The following is a 23,221-nucleotide window of genomic DNA, read 5'->3' on the forward strand; positions in this document are numbered from 1 at the left end:
CCCCCCCCCCCCTTCTTTCCATTTCATCCGCCACGGCCACATTCATTACATCTGCTTGATTCTATTTTCTGTGTTTGTCAGCCACTCTCCTCTTTGCCATCACTTTAGCCCTGGCTCTCAGAATTTGACTGACCTACTGCACGAGTCTCCTAAATTGTATTCATACTTCCGTCCTTGTATAACTAAACCAGCCTTGAGTTTGCTCCTTGGTGAGCCAGAAACTGCACCAGGTTGAGTTGTCACAAAGAAAAGTTCATTTGCAACCAATAAGGAGATAATGGGAGTGGCTTCCAAAGCCATGGCCCCAAGAACAGGGATGAATGGGTTCCTTTCATTTAGAGTTGATGCGTATTTAGATAGGGAAGCCTTGTCATCATATGTAGGGTGGGTATAAGTTGTCCATGTGCTTTAAGGAAACATGACTACATATATGTTGTTTGTTATGTAAATGAGGCTGGGGATCCTTCTTGGGTGGCGATTTTATTTACTTACTTAATGTTTATTTATTATTTTTGAGAGAGAGAGAGGGAGAGAGACAGGATACAACCAGGGGAGGGGCAGAGAGGGACACACACAGAATCGGAAGCAGGCTCCAGGCTCTGAACTGTAAGCGCAGAGCCATACATAGGGCTTGAACTTATGAACCACAAGATCATCGCCTGAGCTGAAGTTGGATGCTTAACTGACTGAGCCAGCCAAGGGCCCCTCTTGGGTGGAGATTTTAGTATTATGATGGGTTTTGGTAATCATCAGTCATTCTAGAGGTCACTCCACGGTCCATCTGCACAAGCATGAGTCAGGCGTTAGGTTCAAATCGGTCTGGGTGGCCTGGGCTGGCTGGAGGTCTTATCAGGACAGTCGCTATGGCTTAAGGGAGATTTTACTTCCCATTTGCCCGAGTTAAGAGGTGAGCTGGAGAAAAGAGCTTAAGGAAAAATGTGGAACAAAGGTCAGTGAATACAAGCAGGTGTACAGTAAACATACACCTTGGTGTCTTGGTGTCTAGCTGGTGACACTTGTAGTATTTCAGTGAAGCTTCCACCTGCTACCAGGCCTTGTCCTGCCCCTCCCATGTCGGAGATCCTGGCATTTCCCAGATTTGCCCTTCATGAACCTCCTTTACTTAGAGACTAAAACTAGCAGAAAGAATTCCAAACCTTTTATGGTTCTCTTTCATCTCTATGAGAGTCATGATTTTATCTTTTTGGGGGGAAACTGTCTTTTAACACCACACATTTCCTGCTCTTTACATGCTATGTCATGCCTATGAGTCTTTGCATGCTAGTCCTGGAAATTCTTTTTTTGCTTTTCTGCCTGGTGAACTACATATTCCCCTTCAAGATTTAGTATGAGGATCACCCCTCAAGGAAGCTTCTCTGTTACTCTTCTCCTTACACGTGTGTGTGTGTGTGTGTGTGTGTGTGTGGTGGGGACAAGGAGCATCAGGTATACCTGCCTGCCTGCTAATACATTGTTTTCAGCTCTTTCTATCTCTTTCAGGGCAGATACCTTCTGTTAATCTTTGCATTTTGTATGTTTTAAGATAAACTTGGTGATTTTTAACACTATGTGTGTGGACATTAAAGGATGGTAGGTATGATGAACAGAATACTATGGCAGTTTAAAAAGAGTATCCTTAGGAGTGTCTATAAAATCGAACTTAGGTAAGGGAGGTATAAAGGATCTAAAAACTTCACTTGATTCTTTCTGCTTGTGAAAAACCCCAGTAAAAGGGAAACGAGTTTAAAAGAATAACAGAATAGAAAAAGCTATTTTAGGGAATTCAGGCTACATGCTCATTCACATTGTGTCTCAGTTTTCTCACCTGTAGAATGAAATAACAGTGTCTCCTGAAGGAAACCAAATATGTTACCCCCAAATATGACTCTTTGACATAAAAATTATTTGGAGTTGAAGACAATTAGGAAGGAGAAAATACAGGAAAAGCTCTTTCTAACTCCCTCCCCCCTGCCCTTCTGCCTAAAGGCAGAATGTAAATTCTGCTTTAGTGGAGATGACTCTAGACTTTTACCACCATAGAGATGATACTAGAGGAATCTGCAAATAAACCTTACTCTATTAGTTGCTCCCCATATATTGATCTCCTTACAGTTTGCCACCCTAGGAAGCCTAAAACCATTTTCCTTTGACCCGCCACTTCTTTTTTTTTTTTTTTTTTGTAATTTTTTTTTAATATTTTTTTTTTTATTTATTTCTAGGAGAGAGAGAGAGACAGCATGAGCAGGGGAGGGTCAGAGAGAGAGGGAGTCACAGACTCTGAAACAGGCTCCAGGCTCTGAGCTGGCAGTCAGCACAGAGCCCGACGCGGGGCTCGAACCCACGAACCGCGAGATCATGACCTAAGCGAAAGTCGGACGCTTAACCGACTAAGCCACCCAGGCGCCCCGACCCGCCACTTCTAAACAAAGGTATTGTTCTTTGTTGAAGATGATAGCGTCTTATAGGCCAGAGTTCTAAGCCATCACTTTGAGTTACTCTTTGTTGAAGTTTCTCCTGCTTAATGTGCACTGTATGCATTAAACTGTTTTTCTCTTTTTGTGAAAGGGCCCCAGTGGAGGACTAAATATGGGTAGTTTTGTATGCAAATATTTGTAAAGCACTTAGAACAATGCCTAGCAGATTGTAAACATTAGGTTGATTTGTTAAACAAAAACCTCAATATATCAAAAGATAGATCCTATATAATTCTGACATATATTGCCTACAAAATACTTTTTGCTACTAAGATCTTAATAAAATAAAAGATAAAAATTCAAGAGTCCAGCTTCTTTGGTCTGAATAAAAACAGATTATCTTAAAGACAGCTATAGAACCAAGAATTTAAAAACTTTTATAACTCATAATTGTTGAGCAATGCATTAAAAAGGAACAGGAAGAGCTTAGTAGCATAGGAAATTGCAAAGCAAGCAACTGAGTGTTCTGAATAAGAAATTTCTAATCTTTATTACAGATTTCAAATTTCCCATACCAAACTGCTTTCACAGAAAACTTGAGGAGTTTAGGTGTGTTTTTACAAGTTTTCATGGATCTTCTGTTCTCTTCTGTGAAATGATTATCATAATCCTTTCATTGTGCTTGGTAATTTCTGGAAAGGGCAGGCACAGTTGTTTACCAAAAAAGGATTCAATCTCTCTAGTGGCAGATCTCACATACTTAGGAGTTCAGAAGATAGAGGAGAATAATTATTTACCTATACCTATTGGCTTGTATCTCAGTCCGCACAAAATCAACCTGCTGTGAGAGTCAGGGTGTCCTTTCTTTCTAGTTCCCTCTCTTTTTCTATTAATCCCTTCCCCTTGCCTCTGGACCCTGACTGACACTACTGTTCAGCCTTCAAAGTAACTTCAGGGTCACTGCTTCTCTAGTGTCCTTTGTGTGTGCTGGTCCTAGCTCTATCCTGGAAGGATGACAGCAGAGCCACATTCTCTACATTCCACAACTACAGCTATAGATTATTAATGCACAGATTTGTGGGCCCTGTGGAACTACACAGCTCATGTGCCTATGAAGCCAGTCCTACAGATCCATGGTCTACTTCTACAAACATCCAGAAGACTTCCAAACCTCTCTATTGCTAATATTTATCAGCTTTGACAGTATTACTGAAGAGCCAAAAATTAAGTCCTCCATTAAGAGAAACCTTGGGCTGCACGTAGCCCCAGTCCCAGTCCCAGGAAAAGCCTCAGACTGTTCAACGCTAAAGCCATCCTCAGACCGCCCTCAGTTCAGCTAATCAAAAAAAAAAAATAGAAACATTCCTATGGTCTGAGTCAAGGCTGGAAACTGCAGATACAAACTAGCCAATTTCTCACTGCTTGTCTGAACCCCATATGGGCCCTTTAAACTCACCTCACAACTGGTCATTTTCAAAGGATTCTCAAAAGTCATGATTGGGTCCTGAGGGGCCTAGACAAACTAAACCAAAAACTCAACCAGCTTTTCTGCTTCTGTACAAGTGCTTGCACTACGGGAAACTAAAACCTAACTAGCTCCTTCCGCTTCTGTACCATTGCTTAAGGCTTGAGTTTCAGCCTCCCCGGAACTATCAGGCAGCTGCACACTGCCCAAGGCCGAAGAAACTGGCCACCACATCACTCCACCACACTACCCTGGCAACACTCAATCAGGAAAGGCCAGCAGCCACCCTCCGCCTTACTGAAGGAAGGGCCTAGGGAGAGAGAAGTTAACCTGTTAGTCGCCGAACAAGACCCTAGACTTGCTCTATGATTGGCTGAATTCAAAGGTACCCTAAATGTTGTAATTGGATCCCGCCAAAAACCTGATGGTGGGAACCAATCAAATATGGTATATGTTCATATTTAAATATCAACCAATGACAAACCTGTAACCATAGAGATCCCCTGTCCCTCCCCACGACTTGTTTACTCCTGTCTATAAAAAGGCTGCAAAGACTTTGTTCGGGGCCTCTCAGCGTCACCGGCAATGAGTGCGCGGAGGTCCAGGTTCGAACCTGCAAATAAACGACCCTTGCCTATTGGCTTTGACTCTGGTCTCTGGTGGTCTGTTTTTGGGGTCTCTCGAACTCTGGGCGTTTCATTACTTTTACTCTGTGTCATGCCAGTCACCGGCCAGTTTGTACTCAGAGCAATTCCACACCCTTCCTCTGCCCTGTTATGAATCACAGGGTGTTTTCTACACTCCTGGGTCAGTTGGCTTTGGGTAAGATTTGACCAATGGAGGACACTGATAGAAGAATGGAGAAGGGATATTTTCTCTACCTTAGGCTGCCTATCAGACACCAGCTGCATCTTCTTTGAGACTCCATCTCTTGCTGGTCAAGCTTACTGTGGTGCAGCTCCCACTAGGTACCTTGAAGTCCCTTTGCTTCAAGGGGTGGCATTGGCTTTCTGTAATGAATCTCTGGGAATCATGAAACCCTGTTTGGTTTCTCTGTTCATTTAGCCTATCTCTTGCATTACATTCCTCTCTTTAAAATACTTTTAATTTCTTTTTTTTTTTTTTCTGGTAAAAGACACTCCCCACCCGCACACACACACTCCAGTAACTAAGGATGAGGATGGAAGGAGCAAATGGTACAAAAGAAAAGACTTCTGTTCTGACACAGAGTCAGGAGACATTCTTTCACCATCTTAAAATGAATAACGCAAAAATAAATATGGTACTTTCCCAAGATATGATCACCTTTCTTTTTGAAAGTATTTTGAAAATACTATTGAAAGTATTTTGAAAATACTATTGAAAGTATTTTCAATAGTTTCTCCAGGGTTAGCTTCTTATTCAATTTTAGATTGTAAATCTTCTGTCCAGGAATATTAGACAATCTGATGTTCAGCAAATTACAACATATTGGAATCTTTAAATGTATGGGGTATTTTGTTTTTGATGATCCTATTTTACCTCTAGGGAAAAAAAATCGAGGGCCAAATATTTTACTTCAGATATTAAAGTCCAGATTTGGGAATTTCAATTAACTTTACCCACTAGAGGGCTTCAGATCCAGATCAGCCACGGATGAGCCACCTCTCTTTTCCTCTGGCTTATGGAACTCCATGGTCTTTGATCACAAAAGCCTTTGATTGTGTCATTGAGGCAGAATAACTCAATTACTCAATGTAACAAGTCCAAAATGGAACACAGTGGAAATCTGTGAGGGGAACAGGACCTTAGAAACTGTCTAGTCTAAGCTCTTCAATTTACCAATGCTTTAAGTAATTTAAAAGTGCTGTGAATCAATCGTTTCCTAAATGTTTCTTCTGATTGCTTCTTAATTGCCTGCACTTCCAAGTAAGGCTTCTTCAGGAGACAACCACTTCTAGTGTAAGTGAGAGACTGAAGCAAGCACAAATTTATTCTGTGTATATGGCTGTATATGGCTGCACACCAGTTTCAGGAATGACTATGGTGCAGCTGTCCTCACACTAGCATCTCTGTAAGGGATCCTATACTTATGCCTGTAAAATTTTCCATTTGAATTAGGGCCATCATGGGGCGCCTGGGTGGCTTAGTTGACTAAGCGTCCGACTTTCGCTTAGGTCATGATCTCATGGTTCGTGGGTTCGAGCCCCGCGTCGGGCTCTGTGCTGACTGCCAGCTCAGAGCCTGGAGCCTATTTCGGAGTCTGTGTCTCCCTCTCTCTCTGACCCTCCCCTGCTCACACACTCTCTCTCTCTCTCCTAGGAATAAATAAAAATATTTAAAAAAAATGAATTAGGGCCATCATTGCAGTCTGTTATCTTCTTTGTGGAGGAGGGAATCCCCATTTCCCTATAATATGGGATAGCCTCAGATAGAAGGGGCCTATGCCAGTGGTTACTATGTTCAAGTCAAGCTTAGCAATGGGTAGAATGGATGGCTGCTTGTTGCTTAAATGGTTTGATTTGAAGTGTGACAGGAAAAATTTCCTTCTATTTAGTCCCTTTCCAGCTCAAGAGGACATTATGTATGTTTATATATACACCGATGACTTCCAAATTTGTATCTCCAGCACTCTGTCTTGTTTGCAGTCCCTCGCCCCTGCTTCTGATTCAAGTGGCTGGGATAAACAGCTCCTTTCAGGCTTTGATTCACTTAGCAGAGAGCTGTCAGCAAGAATTTTCCATTTCTGCCCCAGGAGTTTCCCTCAATTCCCCAGGGCAGACATCTGGTTTTTTTTTTTTAGGGAATGGGCAACTAGAAAGTGCAATGATGTTAACAGCCCTGGAGAAATTGTCAACCAGCGTGCGGGGAGAGCTGGTAAGTAAGTGCTCCTGCCCCTGACACTTCAGACAAACAATCCTGGAGGCGTTTTGTATATTCTCTTTGGTACTTTTGAAGATTTTAGTTTTCATTGTACATGGCAGCAACCTTGATAACCCAACTTTTTACCGGCCTCCCTTCCTGGTCCCACTCTCCCTTTTCCTATTGCAGGCGTCTGTACCTCCCAAATAAACTACTTACACATAGGCCTTGGGCTCTGTTCAAGCTAAAATCATATCTAGTCTACATTTTAAATTTACATGCCCCCAAAATACCTCTTGATCTTTCAATAGTTTCTTCTCCCAGCTCAGCAAGCAATAACTCCATAATTCCAGGTCAAAAACCTTAGACTCACTGTGGAATCCTCTCTCTCACTGGCCTGCCCTCTCATCCCCATATAATTCGTCAGCAAACTGCTCTACCTGAAAATTAAATCCAAAACCTCACCATGTCTTATTATGTCCATCACTTCTGTCCCCTAGTCAGGCCACCACCTTCCTTTCTTGCTTGACTATTGTAAAAACCTTGTAACTGATTTCCCTATTTCTTTTTTAAAAAATGTTTTATTTATTTCTAAGAGAGAGACACAGTGTGAACAGGGAGGGTCAGAGAGAGAGGGAGACACAGAATCTGAAACAGGCTCCAGGCTCTGAGCTGTCAGCACAGAGCCCGACGCGGGGCTCGAACCCACGAACCGTGAGATCATGACCTGAGCCAAAGCCAGATGCTTAACTGACTGAGCCACCCAGGGGGCCCCTGATTTCCCTATTTCTAATTTTACACACATAATAGTCAAGTTGCTTCATTAAGATCAAGTTGCCTCGGCTCAGAAACCCTCCAAAGGCTACCCATTCCATGTAAAATAAAATCCAAGTCCTGGCCAAGTCTAATCGTGTCCCCAGTATCCTTTTGTCCTAATTTTCTATCACTTTCCTCTTTATGGTGTTCCACCCACTGGTCTTCTCACATGCCACTTCAGCACACTAAGTATGATCTCTCCTTGTGTCTTTTGCATTTGCTGTCCTCTGCCTGGAGTGTTTCTTTCCACCGGAATCCACATGCTCCATTCCCTAATTTCCTTCAGGCTTCTGCTCAAATGTTGCTATAAAGAGAGACCTTCACTGACCATTGTCAGATAAAAAACAAATCTGAACTTCATAAGGAGAGTTGAATAGCTGCTCCCCCTTCAGGTAGGGCAGTGCTCTGCAGTTGGCCGCAGTCTCCACTATTCCCTACTGTCCTCAACCAATTTTGCTTATTTATACTTCCTGTCTGGCCCTGTCAACATTGAAGTTTTACTCTAAAATTACACATTTCAGTTTACAGGATGTTTGCAACACCATCATCTGGCTGCTCAAAAATCATCACACCGTATCCCTTTCATATTATTAATTCCCTACTCTGTTCTCCACATCACCCTCTCCAAACCTTCTCCATCTTCTCAAGCCTTCAGTTCCACACTTGGCTCCACAGGTGAAACTGTCTTCTTTTCTGGGGTGTTCTTAGTCATTCTGAGATTCCAGTTTTCTCTGTATCACTAGATCTCTGTCATTATCCGTTCCCTCTCCTGAAGGAAATAAAGACAAAAGCAAATGAGAAAAGCAAAGTCTACCTGGGTGTCAGCTACCATTACAGACACTCAAAGGCAGGCAGAGCAGTGGAAAAGCTTGTTAGTTAAAAAAAGTGAAAGACTTCAGGCATGCCCTGGTTGGAGGCTATTGGCCTGGGAAAATTACAAGTGGGCTATCAGTGTGATTGGTTAGGGATGCATATTTGGCTTTCTCTGATTTGTCTTAAGTTGGAAACAGGGACAGAAATTAGGGAGGCTGTCAGTTATTAATCAAGTCTTAGCCGCTTTGGGCTGATTGTTACAGAAGTAATTAACTTCCTGGATTGTTACTAGAGATAGCAATCTGACTTCTTACAAGTCTAATTTACAGCTGACTGGCTTCCTGGGCTGTTTACTGTACATAAGGCGATTAATTTCTTGGGCAGGTTGCTGTAGATTGGGGAGTCAGAGTTCCTATTTCTATAGATCTGACCATTGTCACTTTGTATATTTAGTCTCTCATTTTTCTTTCTACTGCTGCACAAAAAGAGCCTTTATTTGTCAAGGCTAACCCTTTCACTGATGATCTCAATATTATATGGCTGTGCTAACCAACCTCTCCCATACCTTTCTTTTTTTTACCCCAGATGTGTCGGGGTTCAATTATTCACACCTTTTCTCCTTACTTCTTTGGAAATTGGTTTCCTTCTCAGATACTCAAATGGTATTTCATTTTCAAATGAGACTATAGGTTTAAAAAAACTGACAACGCAATCATCACAAAGTCCATAAAAGTAGCATAACATCATTATTATGTGTATAATTTCTATATTGTCATATATTATATATGTCTATATTATTATAACTTTTCTCTTAACTTTTTTGGCTACATACTCTTTGATTACCTCTTCACCTGACAATAGTTTTGTAATATTTTTCTGTAGAGAGAATAAACAATCTGGTGTTTCTACCAGGACAGCCAACTGAAATTTGTTCATAAGTGGTGGTTTGGAAATATAAACATGTGTCTTTATACTGCCATACTTTCTGTTACAAAGCAGCACTTTGCTACAGGCTTGTGCCCAGAATACATAGGAATCCTGATAAATTTTACTTCATGTGATTAGCATTTGAGAGGATGGATATACACATAGACAATGACCAGATGACCAGTTCTACATAAAAATAGAACTCTGACCCACAATCTGCAGCAACCAGCCAAGGAAACCAAAACATTATCTATAGTAAGTAGACCAGGAAGCTAGTCTACTATCTGTAACTCAGAAAGTCAGACCATTATCTCTAACAACTGGTCCAGAAAGCCAGACAACAGCTCCTATACCAAGTGGTCCCAAATGACCAGATTTTGAGTAAAACCCGATAGCTACCTTAATTTTTGTTTCCCACATAGGATCAATCAGGGAAAGCCAGATATGACCCTTAATCAATCATATAGGACACAGCACTCCTAGTTAACCCACCTCCAGCTTTTTTATGCCAACAGCCTCCAATCAGGGTACACTTGAAGTCTTCCTTTTTTTCCACTAGAAAACTTTTCCACTCCTCTGTTTGCCTTGGAGTCTCTGCACAAGTCAGAGTGACGGTGGCTGACTTCATTGAAGTTCTGGATAAACATACTTTGCTTATTTTCATCTGACTGGTCTTAATTTATTTCTATACATCAAAAAATAAATGTCTAATGAATTTATAATTGCATATGCTGCATCACCTACTATATTAAACAAGGAAGATTTTATTTTAACTGAGCATTGATGAGAACCCAATCTTCTGTCTGTATAAACTTTGGGTCCCGTTTATCCTAAATCTTGTTTTAATTCCACGGCCCATTTACTTCTGTGGTGGGAATTACAGACCACTTTCATATCATGTGTTATGAAGTCTGGCCCATAGATCCCCACACTGGGTACTGTGTACAGCAGAAGAAATAATTCCTAGTTCAGCAGAGTAAACAGTAACTTAACTCTGCATTGAAGTACAGGGATACTCATCATTACATCCCACAAATCCCAAACTAACTATATCCCCAACTCAAATTCTCTGCAGCCATAATGAAGGAGGCTATAGGGAAAATGTCCTGTAATGGGAGCAGATTTCTGTTAGAGCAGGAAAGTGATGGGAATGTTCAGGATGATATGGAGGATCTTCCTGATGGACCATTTGTTTTAGAGGGCATAGAGGATTGAGAATGGGGTCAGAGTTGGGACATGCAGAGTCTGAGGGATAACTAGGGAGTCTTCATCTTTCTTTGGTGATTTTCATATAAGGATAGTCCAGGTAAGGGATCATTCTAGTTGCTTCCATATCATCCTGTACTAATAACGTTAATAGATCAATTTATAAGGCACTTTTCTAGATAACATTGTTACTAGCCTATTTTACAGATGAGGAAACTCAAGCACATAGCACTTAAGTAATACTCGCAAGTGCCATAGGCAGTAAGTAAGCAACATATCTCCAAAGTCTACACGTTTATTTGCCCGAGGCCCTGATGTTTTGTTGGAATCTCCTGGTTTTGTCTCCATTCTTTATTTGTACTAGTTTTCTATTGTTGCTGTTACAAATTACCACAAACTTAGTGGCTTAGAACAACACAAATTTGTCTTGCAGTTCTGGAGGTTCAAAGTCTGAAATGGGTCTTACTGGGCTAAAACCAAGGTGTCGGCAGAACTGTGTTCCTATCTGAAGGTTCTAGGAGAGAATCTATTTTATTACCTTTTCTAGAGGCTGCCTGCATTCCTTGCTTGTGGCCTCTCCCACCTTCAAGGTCAGAAATGCCTAGTCAAGTCTTTTCACATCAATCATTCTGACAGTCTATCTTCCACATTTAGGGACCCTTGTGATTACATTAATGTGGATCTTGCTGAAAGGATGCCTTTCGTGAGAACTGGTGCCTAGCTGAATTCCATCCCTTTCCCTCCATTAGAAGGTGATATTTATTGACAAAAGCCCAGCAAAGGTGGCTTCCATGAAAGTGATTGGAAATTTGATCAGGATTCCATCTAGTTGGGAGACCCAGAGCTGGAACCTGACCCATTTGTGGAGTTATTTCTAGAGAATGTATTGTAAGCCCTGAGAAAGTAAATGAGGTAATCACTATAACATCAGTGATGTTCTGGTGTTAAGGCTGTCAAACGGATAGCACTTATGAAAACAGAGTCCCATGATCTTCCAGGAGCAATTAGGGGACAGACCCACTGTATTTGCCTAGCAGTCCTTGAAACTGCCCATCTTCCCTGTGTGCTTTCACATAAACACCAGATGTGTGTTTGGTCTATGTCTGGAGGCTCTGTGTTTTCCTCCCATGCTTTAACATGCTTTGATGTTTATACCTGGTGAACATGAAGTAAAGACTGTGTGCAGTTTTCTGTTGGTGGCTGTTTGGCTCGCAGAGGCAGCCCTGCACGTCCACTCAGTCTAGTGTCTGAGAACTTTTCCTTCAGTGTGTGTTTACAAGTGACACCAGAACAGGGTCCAGCAGATCCAACTGGATCGTCTCTCAGGCCCAAAAAAGGAAAAAGGATGTCTGCTCATTCAGGTGGGAACTACTGGTGCTCGATGCTCACAACCAGACGAGAAAAATATCCCTCATCTTCTCTAGTCCAATCAGGTGTGTGGAGCCCCTCATCTTCTGGTTTCTTTTACTTTTGTTTTCATGTCTGCTTGTCATGGGAGTTTCACTATCTAAACAGCAGAATGTACATACGGAGCAATATGCTTTTGCACTCATCAGGATGTAAAGCCCCAGACAAAGATTTAACCAAATTGCTTTCCATAATTTATCAGCAATGCCCACGGTACCCAGCTGAGGAGTCCCTTGAAATGGCCAATTGGGAGCGTATAGGGCGCTGCTTAAAAAATGCTCTTGGCTCAATAAAGGTCTCTCATTTACACACATGGAACTTAGGCCACATGTTATTCATGCTTTACCAGGAAAACCTGATTAAAATAGTTGTCAAGACTTGAAAAAAATGAAAAGAAAAAGACAAAAAGAATTCTGCCTCTGCTCAGCTACCTGAGCTAACAAGAGATCTCTTTCTCTGTCCTCTGGGCTTCTTTCCATCTCCAGCTTTCTTGGTGGCATCTCGCCTCTTCTGCTTTTCTTCCTCTCCTCCTACTTCTACACCACCTGGGGGTACAACCTACATAACTGACTTGTACACCTTCTGGGTGCCCCTGGCACCGTGGGCTTCTCCTCCAGCTCTCACTGTCAAAGAGCAAAGAGCACACCCTTAGACTTTGATGGCCCACTTCGTGTTTCCTCACTAATGCCCCAAATAAAAATTGGCAATGGTAAACAATTTGCTTAACCTTCTAAGTGGATCCAAATGGAACATATTTGGTATGTAAAATAATTTAAATTTATTGATTTAATTAAAATAGACCCATCTTTAAAATTATCAACATTAAATGTAAAACTTTTTCTACCTAGGTTTACTAAAGATCAAATAAACACATACACATCTCTATTACGATTTGTTAACAAAATGATGACTTAAAATAATGGCTACTTCTATCTCAAAGTAGCCCAAAGTCCGGGTTCATAGGTAGTTGTTAAGGTAGCTTTCAAGGTCTTTGGTGTAACCTAAAACTTTAAAGTTTTGTCTGGGTAATAAATTAAAATTAAATTCATTGGACATTTAAGCCTTTCCCAAATCAGATAGAATGCTGAAACATTAATTATTAAACATAGGTTTATGTTTTTGACATTACAGAGAAACTAAAAATACTTGGGTCTATTGGAAAAGCTGCTTTATACTTAATTGATTTTAAAAAAGAATTCTAATGTAACAGTTCACAATTGGTTACTACTTAGTTTTCACTAGAGACTAAGGTTTCTAAGACTTAAAATTCTATTAAATATAATTAAGACTGATGAAAATAAGGAAAGGAACTCTGTATGTAGAAAAGGAGATATATAAAAAAGACATAAAGAATGGGAATACATTTTTGTTAAAGGTAAAGGAAAGTAATTTTGTCCAAACTGAGACTGGTTGTTTGGAACAAAATGGCTTGGGACAAAATCTAAATGCAAAGGAAAATTGTAGAAGGTTCATGAAGGGAAATCTTTGGAAGAAAAATTTAAGTATGGTTAGGATAGACTAAGGTTAAAATAAATAGATTTTATTTATTTATTAAACTTTTTTTAATGCTTATTTATTTTTGAGAGAGAGAGAAAGACAGAGCAAGGTGATGGGAGGGTCAGAGAGAGAGGGAGACACAGAATCTGAAGCAGGCTCCAGGCTCTGAGCTGTCAGCACAGAGCCCAACGTGGGGCTTGAATCACAAACCGTGAGATCATGACCTGAGCTGAAGTCGAAAGCTCAACCGACTGAGCCACCCAGGTGCCCCTAAAATAGGTGGATTTTAAAAAATACACTGATACAAAATTAAAATTATACTTTTCTTTGTGTTCAAAAGACAGTTTTCTTGGATTGTGGATCTGCTCTTGGAAAAAACAAAGTAAACAAGTCTTTTCTCTTTTATCTGCCAAAAAAGCCAAAGCTTTATTTTCTGTCTTTATTAGGTCTCTAATTACTTAGTCAAAACTTCTCAATGTTAAAGGAGCTAGGTTTTGCCAACAACTATATAAACCTACATATTTGCCTTAAAAAATAACTAACATTTATAATGACTTGTAATCCTATTTAGGATATGCTTTATAACTTTCTGCGGTTTTAACAAACTTCCCAAGATTCAAATTTTAAATAAAATCTTTTTAACCAAATGGGCCTTTTCATTTGATATGTTACTTAAAAAGCCGTATCCAACAAATACCAATAAACCTTAGGTTGTATTATTTAGCTGAATACTATAACTACTCAAACGTATATATAAAATTCCTAGGTGCACCTGGGTGGCTCAGTTGGTTAAACGTCCGGCTTCAACTCAGGTCACGATCTCACGGTTTGTGGGTTTGAGCCTCGCATCAGGCTCTGTGCTGACAGCCAGCTCAGAGCCTGGAGCCTGTTTCGGATTCTGTGTCTCCCTCTCTCTCTGACCCTCCCCTGCTAATACTGTCTCTCTTTCTCTTTCAGAAATAAATAAAAAAACATTAAAAATAAAATAAAATAAAATTCCTAATATTTTAATGTTTTGGTATAAGGTCATCACTTGATATTCTATTTATCAAAATGTTATATGTCACAAAAATAACCCAATTTCCTTATAAACTGCATTATACTGAACTCTCAAATTATTAACCACGTCCATTTTAAAATCTTTTGTTATTTATAATTATTGTTCTAATACTTTTACAAAATATGTTTCATATATAAAGGGATTCATTAAAAAAACTTTTAGAACAAATACAGGAATTTAACATCTTTAAGATCATAAAACAAATGGGTAAAAATTTCCAAAATTAAAAAATATATTTAAACCAAACAAAAATTAATAACATAAAACTATGTAAACAGAGAAAAATTTTTATCAACTATCCAAGAACTTTTTTTGGGCTTCTTTTTCTTTTCGTTTTTCTAATCATGTTTAGTTATTTTCGCCTATGTGTCTCCACCTAATGCCAATGCTCCTTCATTGCTACAACTTCAAGCCATCATTAAATATATTTAAAGCTACTCTCACTAAAAAGAAAGAGGGAAAATGCCTCCCTTAGGACAAGATTAATGAGAGTCCTATTGACATTAAATCATTTACCATCAGACAGAAACTTTCATTCTGCAATGTTCAAACATTTTCAAATGGAACATGAACTCCTGAAACCCAAGGTATGGTATAGATTGCCCAATGAGGAGTCAACCTGAAAGGGTTGTTAGAAGAGAATTGTTAACCTGGGGGGAGAGGTTTTGCTGCTGTGCTTTTTCCTCAAGGTCCTGTGTGGGTACATGCTTGGTTAATAAAACCACATCATGAGCTGGCAGGAGGGACTCAAGAATCCAATACCAAACTTCAAACTTGATGGCGGTGGCCCCTCTCAGCAGAATGTCAAATCCAAAGAAGAGGAAGATTGATCACTCAGCCAACCAAGACATCTCCTGGGGTGATGTTAAAAAATTAACCTCACAGGCTAAGGAGGTTTTAATTAACACAGGCATGTCTGTGATCCCTAAAAATATGTGTCTATTGCCTTATTGCTGACTCAACTAAGGTAATACTCCTACTAATGTGTCTGCTTTCTTTACCTTTTGCTTCTATTCACCTACACTCTACTTTTACCTACGAGGCTCATCTTCTTAGCCCTCCTATGTTTGACCTACTCTCCTTGGAAGATCCTGAAATTCCTATTTCATCTAATGACTCCTCTGTTAACAGAGAATGCTGGGTTCCCATTAACACTGATGAATTGTCTAACTATCCGTCACATAGACTCTCAATAAATTGGACTTTTTCTCACTTAGACATCTGTCTATGTTTCTATTATAATCCTAATACTCACAATACCACTCACAATACTAACCAAAGCCTCTGTGTTCCTCTTCACAGACAATGGGGTATAAACAACATACTTAAAGCACCAGAAGATGGATCTTGGGTAAGTACTATCAAATATTAACATTTTCTTCTCACAACAAAAATAGAAGAAAGCCTAACTGAGAAAAAATGAATACCAAAACCTTCAATGCCAAGTATGTACCAGACCCTGGCTGGAGATGCGATCCTATGGTGGCTTCTCATGGGACCTCTGCCATTCTTGTAATTTTACCCAAATATCCCTATTTAACAATACAATCCTTAAAAATTGGGGACCCATAAAACTTATGGTGATAGAAAGTAATAGATCCTGGGAAGGATGTATCTGGACTTGTCACTTCCTTTCCATTACGATATTTCTAACCCCATGTGAAAATCAGGATTTGCAAGTCCAATACTTAGACTCAATTACTCCAGTACCTGGCCCATCTCAGGCTTAGCTTCTCTCTGAAACTACTAGTAAGGGGAAAAGAAAGGAGCCCAGGAAAAGTATTGAGCTGGGAAAGAGGTGCAAGGAGAAGGATAATCCCTTTTTCCTACTGGAGACTTCCATTTGGAAGCAGGAATGAGCTTAGTGGGGAGATAACCCAATGTCATTCCAACTGACAATAAAAGTCAGAGTTTGACAATCACATGGGACTAGACATTTTAATTTCTGTATTTGATACTATCTTTGGCTAAAAGCAACAGAGGACTATCTGTGAGTAACCAGAAATTTCATCCTATGCAAGTCTTCTTCCAGGCCTGGAGACTATTATTCCTCACTGAAGAAAGCTTAGAGGATCAGAGGAAGACAAACATAAGTTTCATTTTATTTCCACATGTCTATAATGCTTGCTCAATGTACAAATTATGCATTTTTAATAAAATAACCACAATTTGACTCCTTCATATCTCCCTCCAACTGCAATAGCTGCAGCCTGACACTGAGTGAGCCCAGTGGCCTTAGCTGCTAATGGAACAGCAGCAGCAGACCCCTTAGGAGACACAAGATCTATGGCATTGCCATGGTGACCTACAGATGTGGCCAATATGTACTCCTCCATCATAGGCTGACCTTGGCAAAGCGGCCAGAGATATTTTCAACAAAGGATTTGGTTTTGGGTTGGTGAAACTGGATGTGAAAACAAAGTCATGCAGTGGTATGGAATTCTCAACATCTAAGACAAACACTAGGAAAGTTACTGGAACCGTAGAGACCAAATATAAATGGTGTGGATATGGTCTGACTTTCACAGAAACGCAGAACATTGGCAACATCCTGGGAATAGAAATACAATTGAAGACTGGATTTATCAAGGTTTGAAACTAACATTTGATATTACATTTTCAAAAAATAGGGTAAGAATAGTGGTAAAATCAAGACTTCTTATAGGAGGGAATGTGTAAACCTTGGTTGTGATGTTGACTTTGATTTTGCTGGACATGCAATCCATGGTTCACCTGTCTTTGGTTATGGGAGCTGGCTTGCTGGGTACCAGATGACCTTGGACAGTGCCGAATCACAGCTGACAAAGATTAACTTTGCAGTGGGCTGCAGAACTTGGGATTTCCATCTACACACTAATGTCACTGGTAGGACAGAATTTGGAAGATCAATTTATCAGAAAGTATGTGAAGATCTTGACACTTTAGTAAATCTTGCTTGGATGTGAGGTACTGACTACTATCACTTTGACATTGCATGAAACTATCAATTGGATCTCACTGTTTCTATCTCTACAAAAGTCAACAATTCTAGTCTAAATGCAATGGACTACACTCAGACTCTGAGGCTAGTCTATTCTGGTAGATGGCAAGAGCATTCATGCTGGAGGCCACAAACTTGGCCTTGCCCTGGAAATGGAGGCTTAGCAAAGCTGAAAGAAATCTCTGGGAATGGATATCAGAAGATTTGGCCTTAATACACTTCCAAATTGATGAACAGGCTTTTTTCCTCCCAACAAGGTGATCAAAACAAAGTATGATCTAAACAAGAGCTGTATTTTAAATATTTAGACAGTTGTTGGGTTCTAGTTGAATTGGTTACCTATCTAGTTACCAATGCTGTAGTCATGCAGTCACCTATGCACTATTTAAATGTACAGCAAAACCTTGGCTTGCAAGTAACTTGTCCTGTGAGTGTTCTGCAAGATGAGCAAACCTTTCTAATAAATTTTAACTTGACAAATGAGCGATATCTTGCAATAAGAGTGATATGTGATGCTGAATGTCATATGATCACGGTGAACCAATGGTTTCTCTCTCCCCCCTCCCTTTCTCTGTGAGACTGTGGGTGATTGGCTCCCATGCTTGGAGGCTTGGTCTCAGGCCACTGTGTTTGGCAGAAATCAGTGATTTTTCAGAACATTGGAAGTGCCTACAACTGGCACTAGTGTGTTTTTTTTGTCACTTCAAGTCACCTATGGACAGTCCTTTGCTTTCTCATGCAAGAATAAGCATAGGAATGCTTTGCTTCATTCTAGATGATTGGATAGGCTCCTTGTTAAAATTGCACAAAAAGATTCCATTGAGCCAATAGATAGCCATGATTCTGTTAGTGACAATGCAAGTCATCCTACACAATAACCCTCCTCTCTCGTATCCTTCACACCGGTCATGAAGGTTTTCAAAGGTAATTGCAGATTATTTTTCTTCATATTTTATATTTTCTTAATTATTTTGTATTATATTACAGTATTGTGATCACTTTTATATGAATATTTTTGAGTTTTGAACAAATCATCTGAGTTTCCATTGTTTCTTTTTTTTTTTTAATATAATTTACTGTCAAGTTAGCTCACATACAGTATTCTCTTGGCTTTGGGAATAGATTTCCATGGTTCACCACTTACATACAACACCCAGTGCTCAACCCAACAAGTGCCCTCAATGATCACCACCCATTTTCCCATCCCCCCACCCCCTTTCAAACCTCAGTTTGTTTTAAGAGTCTCTTATGGTTTGCCTCCCTCTCTGTTTGAAACTATTTATTTTTCCCTTCCCTTCCACCATGGTCTTCTGTTAAGTTTCTCAAATTCTACATATGAGTGAAAACATGTGATATCTGTCTTTCTTTGACTGAATTACTTCACTTAGCATAATACCCTTCAGTTCCATCCATGTTGTTGCAGAGTCAAAATTTCACTCTTTCTCATTGCCAAGTAGTATTCTATTATACATGTATGTCTATATTTAGATATGTATAGATATAGATACACACACACACACACACACACACACACACACACATACACACATATAGTTCTACATGAGGAGCCTCCATAACTGTTTTCCAGAGCGGGTGCACCAGTTTTCATGCCCACCGACAGTCCAGGAGGATTCCCATTTCTCCACACCCTTGCTAACATCTGTTGTTTCCTGAGTTGTTAATTTTAGCCACTCTGACCAGTGTGAGGTGGTATTTCAGTGTGGTTTTGATTTGTATTTCCCTTGGTGATGAGTGATGTTGAGAATCTTTTCATGTGTCTGTGGGCCATCTGGATGTCTTCTTTGGAAAAGTGTCTATTCATGTCTTCTGCCCATTTCTTCATTGGATTATTTGTTTTTCAGGTGTTGAGTTTGGCAAATTCTTTATAGATTTTGGATACTAACCTTTTATCCAATATGTCATTAGCAAGTATCTTCTCCCGTTCTGTTAGTTGCCTTTTAGTTTTGTCAATTGCTTCCTTTGCAGTGCTGAAGCTTCTTATCTTGATGAGGTCCCAATAGTTCATTTTTGCTTTTATTTCCCTTGCCCTTGGAGTCATGCCAAGTAAAAAGTTGCTGCAGCTGAGGTCAAAGAAGTTGTTGCCTGTTTTCTCCTCTAGGATTTGGATAATCTCCTGTCTCACATTTAGATCTTTCATCCATTTTTAGTTTATTTTTGTATATGGTACAAGAAATTGGTCCAGTTTCATTCTTCTGCATGTTGCTGTCCAGTCCTCCCAGCACCACATGCTGAAGAGATTGTCTTTTTTCCATTGGATATTCTTTCCTGCTTTGTCAAAGATTACTTGGCCATACATTTCTGGGTCCACTTCTGGGTCCTTTATTCTGTTCCATTGATCTGAGTCTTCGTTTTTGTGCCAGTACCATACTGTCTTGATGATTTTACCTTTGTAGTAGAGGGTAAAGCCCGGGATTGTGATTTTCTTCCATTTTTCTTTTCCTTTGGTTTTATTTTTTTAACATTACTTTGGCTATCTGGGGTCTTTTGTGGTTCTGGACGTATTTTAGGATTGCTTGTTCTAGCTCTGAGAAGAATGCCAATGCAATTTGGATTGGGATTGCACTGAATGTGTAGATTGCTTTGGGTACTATTGACATTTTAACAATATTTGTTCTTCCAATCCATAAGCATGGAATGCTTTTCCATTTCTTTGTGTTTTCTCCAATTTTTTCCCCATAGGTTTCTATAGTTTTCAGCATACAGATCATTTATCTCTTAGGTTAGGTTTATTACTAGGTATTTTATGGTCCTTAGTGCAATTTTAAATGGAACTGAGTCTTTGATTTGTCTTTTTGTTGCTTCATTATTGGTGTATAGAGATGCAACTGATTTCTGTACATTGATTTTATATCCTGAAACTTTGCTGAATTCACACATCAGTTCTAGTAGGTTTTGGTGGTGTCTTTTGGGTTTTCTATGTAGAGTATCATGTCATCTATGAAAAGTGAAAATTTGACTTCTTCACCAATTTGGATGCCTTTTATTTCACTTTGTTTTCTGATTACTGAAGCTAGGACTCCAGTACTATGTTGAACAAAAGTAGTGAATGAACATCCCTGTCATGCTCCTGACCTTAGGGGGAAAGCTCTCAGTTTTCCCCCATTGATGATGATATTAGCTGTGGGCCTTTCATCTATGGCTTTTATAATGTTAAAGTATATTCTTTCTATCCCAACTTTCTTGAGGGTTTTTATTAAGAAAGATACTGTATTTTGTCAAATGCTTTTCCTGCATCTATTGAGAGGATCATATGGTTCTTATCTTTTCTTCTATTAATATGATGTATCACATTGATTGATTTGCAAATATTGAACCAGCCCTGGAGCCAGAAATAAATCCAACTTGGTTGTGGTGAATAATTCCTTTAATGTATTGTTGGATCCAGTTGTCAAGTACCTTGTTGAGAATTTTTACATCCATCTTCCTCAGGGATATTAGCCTGCAATTCTCCTTTTTAGTGGGGTCTCTGTCTAGTTTGGGAATCAAGGTAATGCTGGCTTCATAGAATGAATCTGGAAGCTTTCCTTCCATTTCTATTTTTTGAAACAGCTTGAGAAGGATAGGTATTAACTCTGCTTTAAATGTCTGGTAGAATTCCCCTGGGAAGTCATCAGGCCCAGGACTCTTGTTTGTTGAGATTTTTTCACAACTGATTCAATTTCTTTGCTGGTTATGGGTCTGTTCAAATTTTCTATCCGAAAGTCGGACGCTTAACCGACTAAGCCACACAGGCGCCCCAATAATTTAGTTTTTAAAAAGATCTGTGTTAATTATAAAATTCTTGAAATTTTTTGTTTTTTTAATTTTTCTTCTAAGGTTTATTCATTTTTGAGAGAGAGAGAGACAGAGCATGAGCTGGGCAGGAACAGAGAGAGAGGGAGACAGAATCTGAAGCAGGATTCCAGGATCTGAGCTGTGGAACAGAGCCCAACATGGGACTTGAACCCACGACAGTGAGATCATGACTTGAGCTGAAGTCAGATGTCAACCAGCTGAGCCACCCAGATGCCCCTAAAATTCCTGAAGTTTTAGTGTTTGGTTCTGAGGGGCCAGCATGAGTCAGCTCTAGCACACATACTTCTATGGCCACATCCTATGATCCAGAAATCCATGACACCCTAGAGAAATGTGTTCATGTGCACATATAGAAATATTCAAGTCTTCTCTTTAATCATTCGAAAAGCCTATTATATAGGTTATTTGATAATATAACCTATTACCCAATAATAACTAGATTAAATAACTTTGATATGTTCATACAATGAAATTTCTTATACAGCAATGAAAGCAAACTGGAGATGCATGCAATATGGATGAACCTGTGAAACAATGTTGAGTGAAAACTAGACAAAAGAACACATCATTACAACTCAATTCATATAAAGTTTAAAAACAATCAATGCTATAGAATTTAGAGACTACAGGGGCGCCTGGGTGGCTTAGTTGGTTGAGCGTCCGACTTTTGCTTAGGTCATGATCTCGCGGTTCGTGGGTTCGAGCCCCGCGTCGGGCTCTGTGCTGACTGCCAGCTCAGAGCCTGGAGCCTGTTTCAGAGTCTGTGACTCCCTCTCTCTCTGACCCTCCCCTGCTCACGCTGTCTCTCTCTCTCTCCTAAAAATAAATAAAACATTAAAAAAAAAGAATTTAGAGACTACACTATAGACCTACTATAGGTAGGTATATATGAAACTATAAGGCAAGCCAAGAAAATGCCATAAAATGCAGGATGGTGGTTACTTTTGTGCAGAGTTGTGTTCAGAGCACATGGGTTTTCCAGGGTGGTGAAATGTTGCTTCTTGAGGTGGTGGTGGTTACCTAGACTTTCACTTCAGCTAAATCTATGTTCTAAATACTTTTCTCTGTGTGTGTTGCATTTAACAATCTTTAAGAGTGAGAGTTGATAGACAATTGTCTTAAGCATACTTATTTATTTTCTTCCAAGATTAAATTCAACTTAGTATTGGTTTCAGGAGCAGAATTCAGTGGGGTACCTGGGTGGCTCAGTTGGTTAAGTGTCAGACTTTTGGTTTAGGATTGGGTCATGATCTCACAGTGCCATGAGATCAAGTGCCACGTCAGGCTCCGTGCTGACAGTGTGGAGTCTGCCTGGGATTCCCTCTCTCCCTCTTTCTCTGCCCCTTCCCTGCTCATTACCTCTCTCTCTCTCTCTGCCTCTCTCTCTCTCAAAATAAATAAAATAAACTTTAAAAAGGGAGTAGAATTTAATGATTCATCACTTACATATAACACTCAGTGATCATCACAAGTGCTCACCTGAATGCCTACCTCCCATTTAGCCCATCCCCTGACACATTTTCCCTCCAGCAACCCTCTGTTTGTTCTCTATAGTTAAAACCTTCTTTTAGTATGCCTCCCTCTCTGTTTTTTATCTTATTTTGTTTTTCCTTCCCTTCCCCTGTGTTCATCTGTTTTGTTTACTTTTTTAAAAAATTTTAAACATTTATTTATTTATTTGTTTGTTTTTTGAGCAAGAGAGAGACAGAGTGTGAGTGAGGGGAGGGCAGAGAGACAAAGGCAGACAGAAACAGAGAGAGAGAGAGTGAGAGAGAGAGAGCCCAAAGCAGGCTCCAGGCTCTGAGCTGTCAGCACAGAGCCTGACAAGGGATTCAAACCCAGGAACCGTGAGATCATGTCCTGAGCCAAAGTTGGATGCTTAACTGACTGAGCCACCCAGGCACCCCTACCTGTTTTGTTTCTTAAATTCCACATATGAGTGAAGTCATATAGTATCTTTCTCTGTGTGACTTATTTTG

At 39.8% G+C, this 23,221-nt stretch overlaps 1 long non-coding RNA gene and 1 pseudogene across 1 annotated transcript; both read left to right on the top strand.

The window, feature by feature from the left end:
• Positions 1-5,626: 5,626 nt before the first annotated feature.
• Positions 5,627-16,603, top strand: LOC120230675. Its single transcript, XR_005528111.1, has 4 exons — positions 5,627-5,820; positions 6,662-6,735; positions 15,749-15,797; positions 16,468-16,603. It is a non-coding gene; the product is annotated as an uncharacterized LOC120230675 (long non-coding RNA).
• Positions 16,604-16,757: 154 nt separating this feature from the next.
• LOC120230659 lies at positions 16,758-17,590 on the top strand (annotated as a pseudogene).
• Positions 17,591-23,221: the final 5,631 nt, after the last annotated feature.

Source organism: Hyaena hyaena, unplaced genomic scaffold (assembly GCF_003009895.1).
Source record: "Hyaena hyaena isolate Hyena2069 unplaced genomic scaffold, ASM300989v1 scaffold_45, whole genome shotgun sequence".
Lineage (NCBI taxonomy): Eukaryota > Metazoa > Chordata > Mammalia > Carnivora > Hyaenidae > Hyaena > Hyaena hyaena.